The sequence below is a fragment of the Lygodium microphyllum genome, chromosome 5, assembly GCF_053477565.2.
Source record: "Lygodium microphyllum isolate KBCC chromosome 5, Lygodium_microphyllum_v1.1.10, whole genome shotgun sequence".
NCBI classification, from domain to species: Eukaryota; Viridiplantae; Streptophyta; class Polypodiopsida; order Schizaeales; family Lygodiaceae; genus Lygodium; species Lygodium microphyllum.
In genome coordinates, this window is record NC_141139.1 from 141,515,677 (window position 1) to 141,526,568 (window position 10,892).

The following is a 10,892-nucleotide window of genomic DNA, read 5'->3' on the forward strand; positions in this document are numbered from 1 at the left end:
TATATGTAGGTTTCTTCGTCACTGGGCTCCTCTACGTAGTGCACGGGAGCATCGCTCGTGGGTGGGTCACATAGGGACCAGGCGGTCTAGGAATACCGGTAGGATTTATGTCCAGCCTAGGGACTGCTGGCTTCATGTCGTTAGGCGCTGGTAGGGCTAGCGGGGCTTCCCTTCCGAAGAATGGCTGTGGCCTGTTAGCCGGGTAGAGCTGGCCGTAGGGTTGCGTATATGGTAGTCTTCGTGGTAGTCTACAGTGTGCGGCATCGTGGCCGAACCTTCCATAGTTAGCGCAGGGTCTTGACCTAGGGTCCTGACATTCTGCTGGCAGGTGGTTTCCTCCACAGTACATGCACTGGACATGCGGACGCGTCGGTCGCCTCAACATGTCTTGTATTTTGGCCAGCTCCCGTCTTGACGCCGTGGTCCGTCTCGGTGGCCTTCCCCTTATCTTGGGATGATGCGTTAGATCGCTCGCTAGAGGTTGGCGCTCGCTCTAAACTCCGTGGGTTGATTTTTTCTAGGTTTGAGCTCCTGGAGCTCCGCTCTTTCAGCTGGTCATCAACCCTAATGGCTTCCTCAAAAACCCTAGCCACCACGTCCCGTTGCAAGCTCGAGTTGCCTGCTAGTGCCTTGTACAATTCTTCATCCCGAATCCCGCTGATGAATACGGTTGACACTGCCCTGTCAGTCGGTCTTTCGCCTAAGGGGATTCTCTTAAGGAGGCTTCTTACGTGGGTCACATAGTCGCGGATGCCCTCCCTCTCCTTCTGTTTGACGTTCATCAGGCGTACTAGCAGGTTGTCAGAGTATCCGGGTTCAGCAAACCTCTTGACAAAAAGGTCATTGAGGTTATTGAAGTTGGCTCGTTCTATAGCATCTAGGCTCGTATACCACGTCCTACCCTTATCGCTTAAGCAGAGTCCGAATGCTTGCGAACGTTGGGCCTGGTCGTTGAGGCCATTGGCTTCGCAGACTTGCTCAAACTGCTCGACAAAGCTGTACGGGTCGTCCGGTGGCTGGTACTTGTCGAGTTGCTTGGCGACAATAGGTATTTTGGCTTGGCTCTTTGAGCCCTGGTTTGCCCCTAGCCCTGCGAGTAGTGAGGTTGCTAGCGCAGTGGCATTCTGTTCCACCGCGGTGTTATCAAGCAGCCGTTTCATGAGGAGCTCGCCCAGCGTCAGGTCTTCCTCTAGTGCTCTTTCCTGGTCTGTCCGATTTCGGCCAACCAAGTTCAGCACTTGCTGCACCTCATGCAGCTCCATGCTCTGCCTTAGGCTCCTGGCTTATTGGTCCCTGTTGTACTTGGTTATGCCCTGCAATGCCTTGCGGGCTAGCCTTCTCTCCTCCTCTAGGTCCGCAATGATTGCCTCTGCCATCCTGCCACGGTGTTCGTACTTGGCATGCGCATCGTAACTGCTCACCATTTGTTGTATGGCTTCTGGAAATGCGCTAACATCTAGCTCCCTTGTAAACCGATGATCTGAGCCTCCCTCTGTCATGGTTGGATTCTTGCGCCTGGTTGTAAGTCAGATCCTTGTCGTTGTCGCTCCTTGCCTGATCCTACCTTGCGCTCCGCGTGTTTGCATACACCTTGGGTCTTCTCCTATTGGTGGGTTTTTTGGGCGATTTATCTAAGTGAGTTCTTTTTAATTTTTGAATGCAACGCTCAACTTATGGTCACTCGTGAATGTGTTGTTCCTCGTGCACTTGTGCTCAATCAGGCTTTCGGCTTTCCTAAGTGTTCTTCAAGTGCGGAAATTCAACCCGAGTGCTGTGAGTGATTCCCCGACGTCTTACTCACTCTTGCTCGTTTTGGGCATGATAGGCTTTGCTACTCTAGTCCTGGCCGCTCTACGGGTCCAAGGGTCCTATGCTACTTCCTGTCGCTCACGTGGGGGTGGGTCGCTGGGGGAGTGCCCCAGTGTGTCCCTGGATGGGTCTGGTTTTGTTTTGGTTTGACTCTGGGAATCGGACGTCCGATTTACCAGTGGTCCGATTGTGGGAATCGGACCAGGTATGTCAGGGCGGAGTGGTAGTCTTAAGGTCCGTGTGTCCGATTCTCAAGAATCGGACGGGCAGGTGTTCGAGGAATCGGCCAAGAGGGTCCGATTCTAGGCGGTCCGATTCTGGGTGGTCCGATCGGACCAGGTGATCCGATTCCTAGTGGTCCGATTATGGATGGGTCCGATTCTGGGAATCGGACCGGACAGGTGGTCCGATTGGTGACGTGTATTACTTCGTCCGATCGGACAGGGTGGGTCCGAGTCAGAGCGTCCGAGTGGTCCGAGTGTTTGAGTCGGACAAGTTGGTCCAAGCGTCCAATTCTAAAAATTGGACGGTTGGTCTGAGTGCCACGTGGCACGTCCGATCGGACCAGTTCGTCAGCCTAGTGATTGGACGGGTCATTCCGATCGGACGGTTGTCCGAGTGTCCGATTCTGGGAATCGGACACTGGGTCGGACGTCCGATTCCGCCGGTCCGATGAGTTGCGTACACAGATTTGCTCGATTTTCACTAGGTGTTTTATCCTATTGGTCATGCGATTAACCAGCGACGGAGTTGAAGTGGTGCGGAGGAGATCGGTTACCTGGGAGTCGCCGAATGCGATGTCCTCCTAGCTCTGGTCGATCGGACGGCTGCCCAGCTCGCTCACTCTCTCACTCTCTAACTCTCTCGCTCTCCGTTGGTTGGAACTGGGGTCCTCTTCCCCTCCCAGAGTTTATACCCTGCTAGTTCTGCCCTACACACTACAGATTCCTTCCCTGGCATTTCCTATGCCATTACCTTTGCATTTACTCCATTTTTTCCTTTCGTTTCCTGTGGTTTTCCCCCTATTTCACAGCAACATCCCTCTGCCTCTTCGTGTGTGATTTCCTACTGCTAATCTATCCTAAACACATCCTGAATCGAAAGCAGAACACTGAACTAATTTCTCCATGTTTTCCAATCATTAATAACCAGATTATTCCAAAATACTTACCTGTTCTGAAGATAAAAAACACCCGACTTCCTACCTATCTCAAGCTCCGTTTCAAGGTGAATACCTTACTTCGATGCTCGATATGAGACGCGCGAGTGCTCGAGCTTGAATCCGTTTGTCCCGGCAACGAAACCAAAATGTGGGAGCTTTCACTCAACCGCCAAGACCCACGGACCGCTTATTGTTTCAAGCGTTCCAAGCGAGCTCTCATGGCTATCTCTCACCTAGCCGACGCGCCGTCAATCCTACAAATGCAGTGAACTTACCTTGATGCTCAATCGAGTACCCTCCTCTCTCTCACACTCCGGTAGCTCCACGATTCTCGATGCTAGCTCAAGCATCCTCAAGCCTCCTCCATCTCCAAGCTCCATCCTCCATAGCCGCGCGCGCAAGAGAAGAGAAGAGAAGAGAAGAGAAGTAGGGGAGAGGAGATAGTGAAGAGCTTCACCCTCTTGATCCCTCACTCTCACACACACTCACTCCCTCACACTCTCACACTCCCTCTCTCAAGAGCATACACAAGCAAGAATGAGAGAAGAAGAGAGGAAGAAGAAGACTAGTTTTGCCACACCAAAGAATGAGCTCTTCATTCCCTTTTCAACTTTATATACAAAACCCTACTTCCCTTTTGGGCGGTCATCCCCTTTTTTCCTTTTTTACATGGCCGGTCATAGCCTAGGCCCTGTTTTCCATTGTCCTTTTATCTTCCTTGTTTCCTTTTCACTACCCTTCTATATTTACAAATTGCACGGGTGAGAGCCCGGCACTCTTTTACAAGATTTTAGGGTGTGCTTTTTATGCGCCTTTCCCTTTTCGTGTTTGCCTTGGTTTTTTAAGGTTGTCCTTGCGCTTTTGTCCTTTTCTCCTTTTTTTTTCCTTCCGTCGGACTACCTTTTTTCCGCCTTTGCCCTGCGTCTTTTCCACTTTCTTTCGCTCTCTTCGTGTTGGGGTTAACAGCTAGTTGATCCGATGCCATGTGTTTTCCATTGCTAGTAGCTGTGAAGAAAATGAGGATCAATTGTGAAGGAGAGAAATGTGATGCTCAAGAAGCATGAGAAGGAGAGGTTGAGTATAAGAAAAAGATCTTGCTTATCAAGTTGCTCAAAGTACAATTGGTACACTCTCATATACTGAGAATGGCTTTTGGCCATGTTTATATAGCCTCTAAGTGAGCTAGGGTTAGGGTTTCCCCTATCCTCTAGTCCATTCATACCTCACCTTCCCTCATGCATCCTTGCTTACACAGGGTTCTTATGCTATATTTCTAACATCCCCCTTCAATGCCAAGGTGGCATTGGATTACATAGCATGGGCTCAATCAATTAGTGGGATGCCTTTATAAAGTAGGCTATAAGGATGTTTATGAAAAGATGGTACAAAGGGTACTAAAAAAGGTGGAGGTGCTTTGGAGACATAGTTGGCCTCCAATTCTTTTGGTGCTTTAGTGGAGTTAGGACACTTACTGGTGATATGTCATGTTTGCTTACATTTGTTGCACTTCATCTTATTGGGATATTTTTTCTTGTTGTTATTTACAATATGTCCCTTTTTATTGCAAAAGAACTTTAGTGGAAATTGTATGAACTAAGAGTTCATCACGGGTTGTTGAGGTAGATGCTGAACTAGTGCTACCTTCCTTTTGATCTCTTTTCTCCTCATCCAGACAAGACTAAATGACACCTCCAAGTGTAGGATTCGGTACATTGCTAGAGTAGTTACAAGAGTTGGAAAGACTTTCCTTTCATCCTTTAAAAGTATTACGATGGTATCTTCTTCAACAAACTTGAGCTTGGAATGAAGCTAGTTGGACCATTAGCCCCTTCATGTGGGAAATGAACCTTTCCAAGTATTTTCCTTGCTTGTATTCCAAGCTGAAAAACTCTATTTTGAGGAAGATTTTGGAGTTCTTTCCCCTTACACCATACAATTTCTCAAGCTCATCCCACTTCTCCTTTGCAATTGCAAGTTGATCGATGTGGTGGATTAAGGATTTATCCAAGTGAAACATTATTATAGCTTGGGCTCTTTCATCATCATCTACATCTATAGGGTTGGATGGGTCAATGGCCTTGGTTCCTTTGATGAAGGGCCAATAATCCCTCTCCATCATTTTATATTTCACTAATACTTACCATGGATGGAAATCTCTCCCATTAAACTTAAGAATTTGAGATTTTACATCAACATAGGCCATGATAGGAAGGTCTTACCAATTGCACATGGCAATGGCAATGTCTAATCCTTTACAAAGCAAGCAATAAGAGCAGAAGCAAATGAAATGATGTTTAAATCAAATAAGTAACATGTTGAAAGTGATTTAGAATATGATTAGAAAATCAACAAGACAACATTTGGAGAGGAGCAGTGACATGGTCTGTGTTTAAAATTTTACAATGTACAATGTCACTTAATGAGATATGGTGACCGTGCTAAAATGCTAAATGACATTCATATCTCAGACTTAACATTCAGATTTCTAATAAACATCAACAAGCAATGTCCAATAGATTGATTAGTAGTGTTTAAGAATAGTAATATCCAAGCTTAGGGAAATGCTTGTGTTGGAGTCCGGTTGAGAGTCACCTTCGGATTAAGATGCTCTGAGTTTTGAGCCTCTAGACATGCAATGAACTCCAAAGATGGTTAATCAGTGATTAGAATCACTGTTAGTGGCAACCATGATGATTAAGTTTGAAAAAAGAAAGCTTAAAACTTTTTGGCCATGTTGCCACAAAGACTAACAATTAGGATTTTACTTAGTGTGAGCAACACATAAAAGGAATTTTGGCAAACCCTCTTAGGTGGAGTTAGCCCTCTTAGCAAGCTACCAAAGCCCTATGGTAGCCACCAATAGTGCACCCACTCATGGGCATCCAAAGCAAAAAACACAAACTATACATTCTCCTGAGGAAAGGAGTAATGCCACCCTTTTGTGCATGAATGTTGGGTCTCTAAAGTGTCGAGCTAGGACGCCTAGAGTTTAGGAGCAAATCCTTAGTTTAAGGCTCAAAGAGGCCCTCCAAGCTCAATGGGTATGGCTGGATATGGGGTCTCAACCTTGACAATAGAGATGCAAGCACATTCAACTCGCATCACTCAACCAAGCTCCGCATACCATGTGAAGAAAATCAAAATTAGTGGTGAAGAAGAGAAATATGCTACTCACGAAGATGAGAAGGAGAGCTCAAGTACAAGAAAAAGATATTGCTTATTAAGTTGTTCAAAGTACAACAAGTACACTATTATCTACTGAGAATGAACTTCAGTCATGTTTGTATAGCCTTTGAGTGAGCTAGGGTAAGGGTTTCCCCTATCCTCTAGTCCATTCACACCTCACCTTCCCTCATGCACCCTTACTTACATAAGGTTCTCATGTTGCACTACTGAGATGAAGGTCTAACATTGTTTTTGGATCGACCATGGGCCATCTAGCTAAAAGGGAGATTTGAGGACCAAAGTTTCTCTTCTACTACCATGTGTTCACCATTGTTAGTAGTGCTCCACCAATAGTTGCAATCCTGTCAAGTGTTTGCCAATTGATCTACCATGTGTTCACCATCACTAGCAATTGCAGTTCCGCCAACAAGTGATCCACAAGATCTTCGCTAGTTTTTAGAGAGAGAGAGAGAGAGAGAGAGAGAGAGAGAGTACTTACAGCTAGATCTGCCAATAGGTGATCTGCCATGTGTTTGCTAGTTGAGAGAGAATGTAGGAGAGAGAGAGAGAGAGAGAGAGAGAGAGAGAGAGAGAGTACTTACAGCTAGATCCACCAATAGGTGATCGCTAGTTGAGAGAGAATGTAGGAGAGAGAGAGAGAGAGAGAGTACTTACAGCTAGATCTGCCAATAGGTGATCCGCCATGTGTTCGCTAGTTGAGAGAGAATGTAGGTGAGAGAGAGAGAGAGAGAGCAAGGTAGTTATCTATCATTAGTTATGGTTGGCAATGTCCAAGTTAATATGTTTAAAAGTACATAATTTATAGTATAGTTGGAATTAGTAGTAATACTATGTAAAATGTATAGATTAAAGTTAATATAGGGTAAGCTAATAGTTATTAGCATGCAAAATTATTACAATTAAATTGCTAGTTTTTAAATCGGTGATTTGTTATCGGTAATTAATTAGCTATTTGTATTAATAATTTGTGTGTGTGTGTGTGTGTGTGTGTAGAGAGGGAGTATGTAGATATTTATCATTGGTTATGGTTAGCAATGTTAAAGTCAAATCGGTGATTTGTTATCGGTAATTAATTAGCTATTTGTATTAATAATTTGTGTGTGTGTGTGTGTGTGTGTGTGTGTGTGTGTGTAGAGAGGGAGTATGTAGATATTTATCATTGGTTATGGTTAGCAATGTTAAAGTCAATATGTTTAATAATGCACAACTTGTTATAAAGTATAGATTAAAGTTAGTAGGGTAAGCTAATAGTTATTAGCATGTAAAATTATTATTAATATAAACATTATTGGTTTTTAAATCACTAATTAGTTATTAGTATTAGTAATTAACGATTAGTTACTATAATACTTAGTTTGAAACTAAATTCATAATAATTAGGTATGAAGGTTACGGCAACTGCCACGACCTTGTCAGATTTTCTATCATTTCTATTGCCCCATGAAAGTATTCACGAGAGGATACCAATCGTAGGTGAGAAAAAAGATGGGATAGTTGATCTTGTCGTTTGCGATAAGGTTGGGACGTGACGTAAGTCCAGCGCAGATTGCCGAAGTCATCCGGGAGGGTTTGATAGTGACTATAGTCTCGCCAAAGGGCTTCTCGACACCGACACCGTCAAATTAAGAATCCGCTCATCTCGCCGGGCCTGGAGGATCTGATGCTCAGTTGCGCACCGGAGGCCCCGCCTCGATAGGACACCACCGACGGAGCTTTTTGGCATTTGCAAAAGCGGCTCCACGACAGCAAAAGTGTCCTCTTCTGTTTGTCGGCTCCAGCTCCCAGCGCTGCTGGACTTGGCGTGGTTGGGTTTCCCATTACCAGAGTCCTCATCGTACACACCTCTGGACTCCATCTGCCCTCAATAGTAATCCCAGTGGATGTCTCGTCCTCATACCCAACTTTTAGTGAATCGGTATCAACTTTAATTGAGATGCCTCGTTTGCTATGTGGGTGGCCATAGTGAGTGCCGCTTTATTGTCATACATCTAGATCTTTTCTTGCCATAAAGTTCAAATAGTTTATGCTTTAAAGCATTTTCTTTGTCATGGACCTTGTTTTTATTTTATATCTTGCACCAGTTTAGCACACGCACCCTCGACAAAGGCATAGACAGCTCAAATGATCACAAATTGGAATTTGCAAACATTCATAAATGACCTACTTGAAAAGGAATGGCAATTTCAAACATATTTGATGATATAACAATTGCAAGGTGTGGCTCCCATCATACGACCAATGTCACTAGCTCTCGAATAGCTAGGCTCTCGATCCCAACGTCTGAGTTGAACTCATGCATGTTGATGTTGAGAATAGCAAATGATGTATGCCCATAGAGGCTGAATGTGTGCCCAAAAGAGGCTTGCCCATAAGTGGCTTTGTATGAGAGATATGACAAAGATGTATGCTCTAGAAGCTCTAAGAAGAGATGTCCAAAATCCCATATGCACAGTGAGGTACAGTGGTACTATCCAAAAAAAACTATAAAGGCATGTACTTGACACTCATTTCATGCAATGACACTATCAGTTTGAGTTACTCAAAATTGTCTTTATGAGTCCAAGCTAATCTATCTTGGAACCTAATTCATTTGAGTTACAATCTCTCACTCTGATAATGTATCGTGTGTTTGACTTGCGTCCACCATAGCCAACTAGCTCTAGATCCGTGTTTCTCAACAGTTGATGCACATGACATTGATGACGATGGTGTGGAAGATCAATGCTTGTGCACTAGTTGGAGGGTGCCCGACACATGACCATCATGTGATGCCATCCTTTCCACAAATGCTCACCCTACCATGAGACAAGTCAAAAAGTACTTTGAGAATCCCCCGTAGGTAATCCTAGAGCTGACACATCTGAGCTAAGAGGTGGCCATGACATTGAAGACGACAATGCTTATAGAATAGAGGTGGTAGCTTGGAGTTTTTTGTCAACATTATGACTAGTGGAGACAATCTTTTTAGAGCAAAGTTCCCAACACAAAATTTATGATGCAAGTGCAAAGGTGTTGACACAACAAATATAAACCATATGTAGCATCAATGATAATGCCAACATCCAACTCTCTACTTCACTACTCTCGTTGCACAACCTTTAGTTCATAGAGTCCAAGTTGAGGAAGTTAGCAATGATAATCTTGCTAAGGATGGAGGATGTGGATAGGGTGTGTGGGTGCATGAGGGAAGCTAGGAGTTGTGATGACAAGCAATGGGTGTAGCTACAAGGGCTTGTCACATCGAAAGGTCGAGTTACCATCAATAATTGGCAAGGATCTTTGTCCATAGCTCTTGACAACTATGATGATGACCTAAGTAGAGGTCAACATGATGCCAATGATGGCAGCTCTTGTGGCATCCGTGGAAGCTTCACCTTGTTGCAATCTTTTCGTCATCGTGGGTCCCTATCTCTCAATTGCCCACCTCATCCACTCTTGATAGACCACACTCACATGAGATTATTCCATTAAAAAATGACACATGGTCTCTCCATCATGAATAATCCCAAGCCTAACTATTCCAATTCCATGATAGTTGTTAAAATCGAGAAACAACATTTAAAAAGAAAAAAAAATCAAACATGCAAGAAAGAACCACGTGTAATAAGCACCTTACCAAAGCCATGTGTAGTTTGAGTGAGAATATTGGACTGTGCTGAATGGGTAATAAAATTTGAAGCTTAGATTCAAGTTAAAGCAACAAAACATGTAAAATTTGTTGAATACAATGTCAAATAAAAGCACAAAACGATAGTGTATTTCGAAAGAAGGAGATGAAGATGACAGAGACGAATCAAAAAGCATGACATACCAGACTTAGAAGCCAAAAGTGTAGAATGATATTGGTTTTGAGACTGCATGCAAAAGGTGAAAGCACAAGCTATGACTTTGTTCTTTAGAGAACTCATGCAAAAGGCAAATGCACATGCTATAATGACAATGTGCCCTCTCTCTCTCTCTCTCTCTCTCTCTCTCTCTCTCTCTCTCTCTCTCTCTCTCCATATGCATGAACCCTTGACACAATCCAAATCAAAGCAATCCACAAACTATGATAAGGTGGTGTTGATGAAGGGCACCACCACCATTAGATCTCCCTCCTCTAACATACCACACCCCAAAATTTAGTGTATTAGTCAATTGAGTATATTAGTTAGTTAGTGTACTATGTTATAAATACTTAGTATATTAGTATAACTAATTCACTAGTAATTAATTAGTTAGTGTATTGTGTTCCACTTACTTAGTATATTAGTATAATTAATTTGCTTTTGTATTTGTACTTAGAATTAATATACTTTTGCTCATTTGATTCTCTCTCATCATTGCAAGGTCCACTTTAACAAAGGCAATTGAAATCTAGATACAAACCATGCAACTTTCTACTTTTTGGAATTATATTTTGCAAGGTACTCTTCTTAGGTCGTAAAAGAAGTTTTCACCAAATCGAATTAGCTTTAAAAACTTGTGAGTGTTGTCCATCTAATTTATACTTTTAAATAGATGTTTCATTTTGTTTAAATATGGTTAAAAACAAATTCAATTCAACAAGATAATATCATAAATTAAAAGAGCCACATTTATTCAACTCTCAAGGAGGACTATCCCCCCTCTTTTGAATATCAAGAGGTGTTGTGCTTGAGAGAAAATTGTATAGCAAATATCATAGAAGAGGGTTCCCTATGAAAAAATGAAAAGGTGATCTACCACTTTCCCCACTACTTGGTTGAAAAAGAAG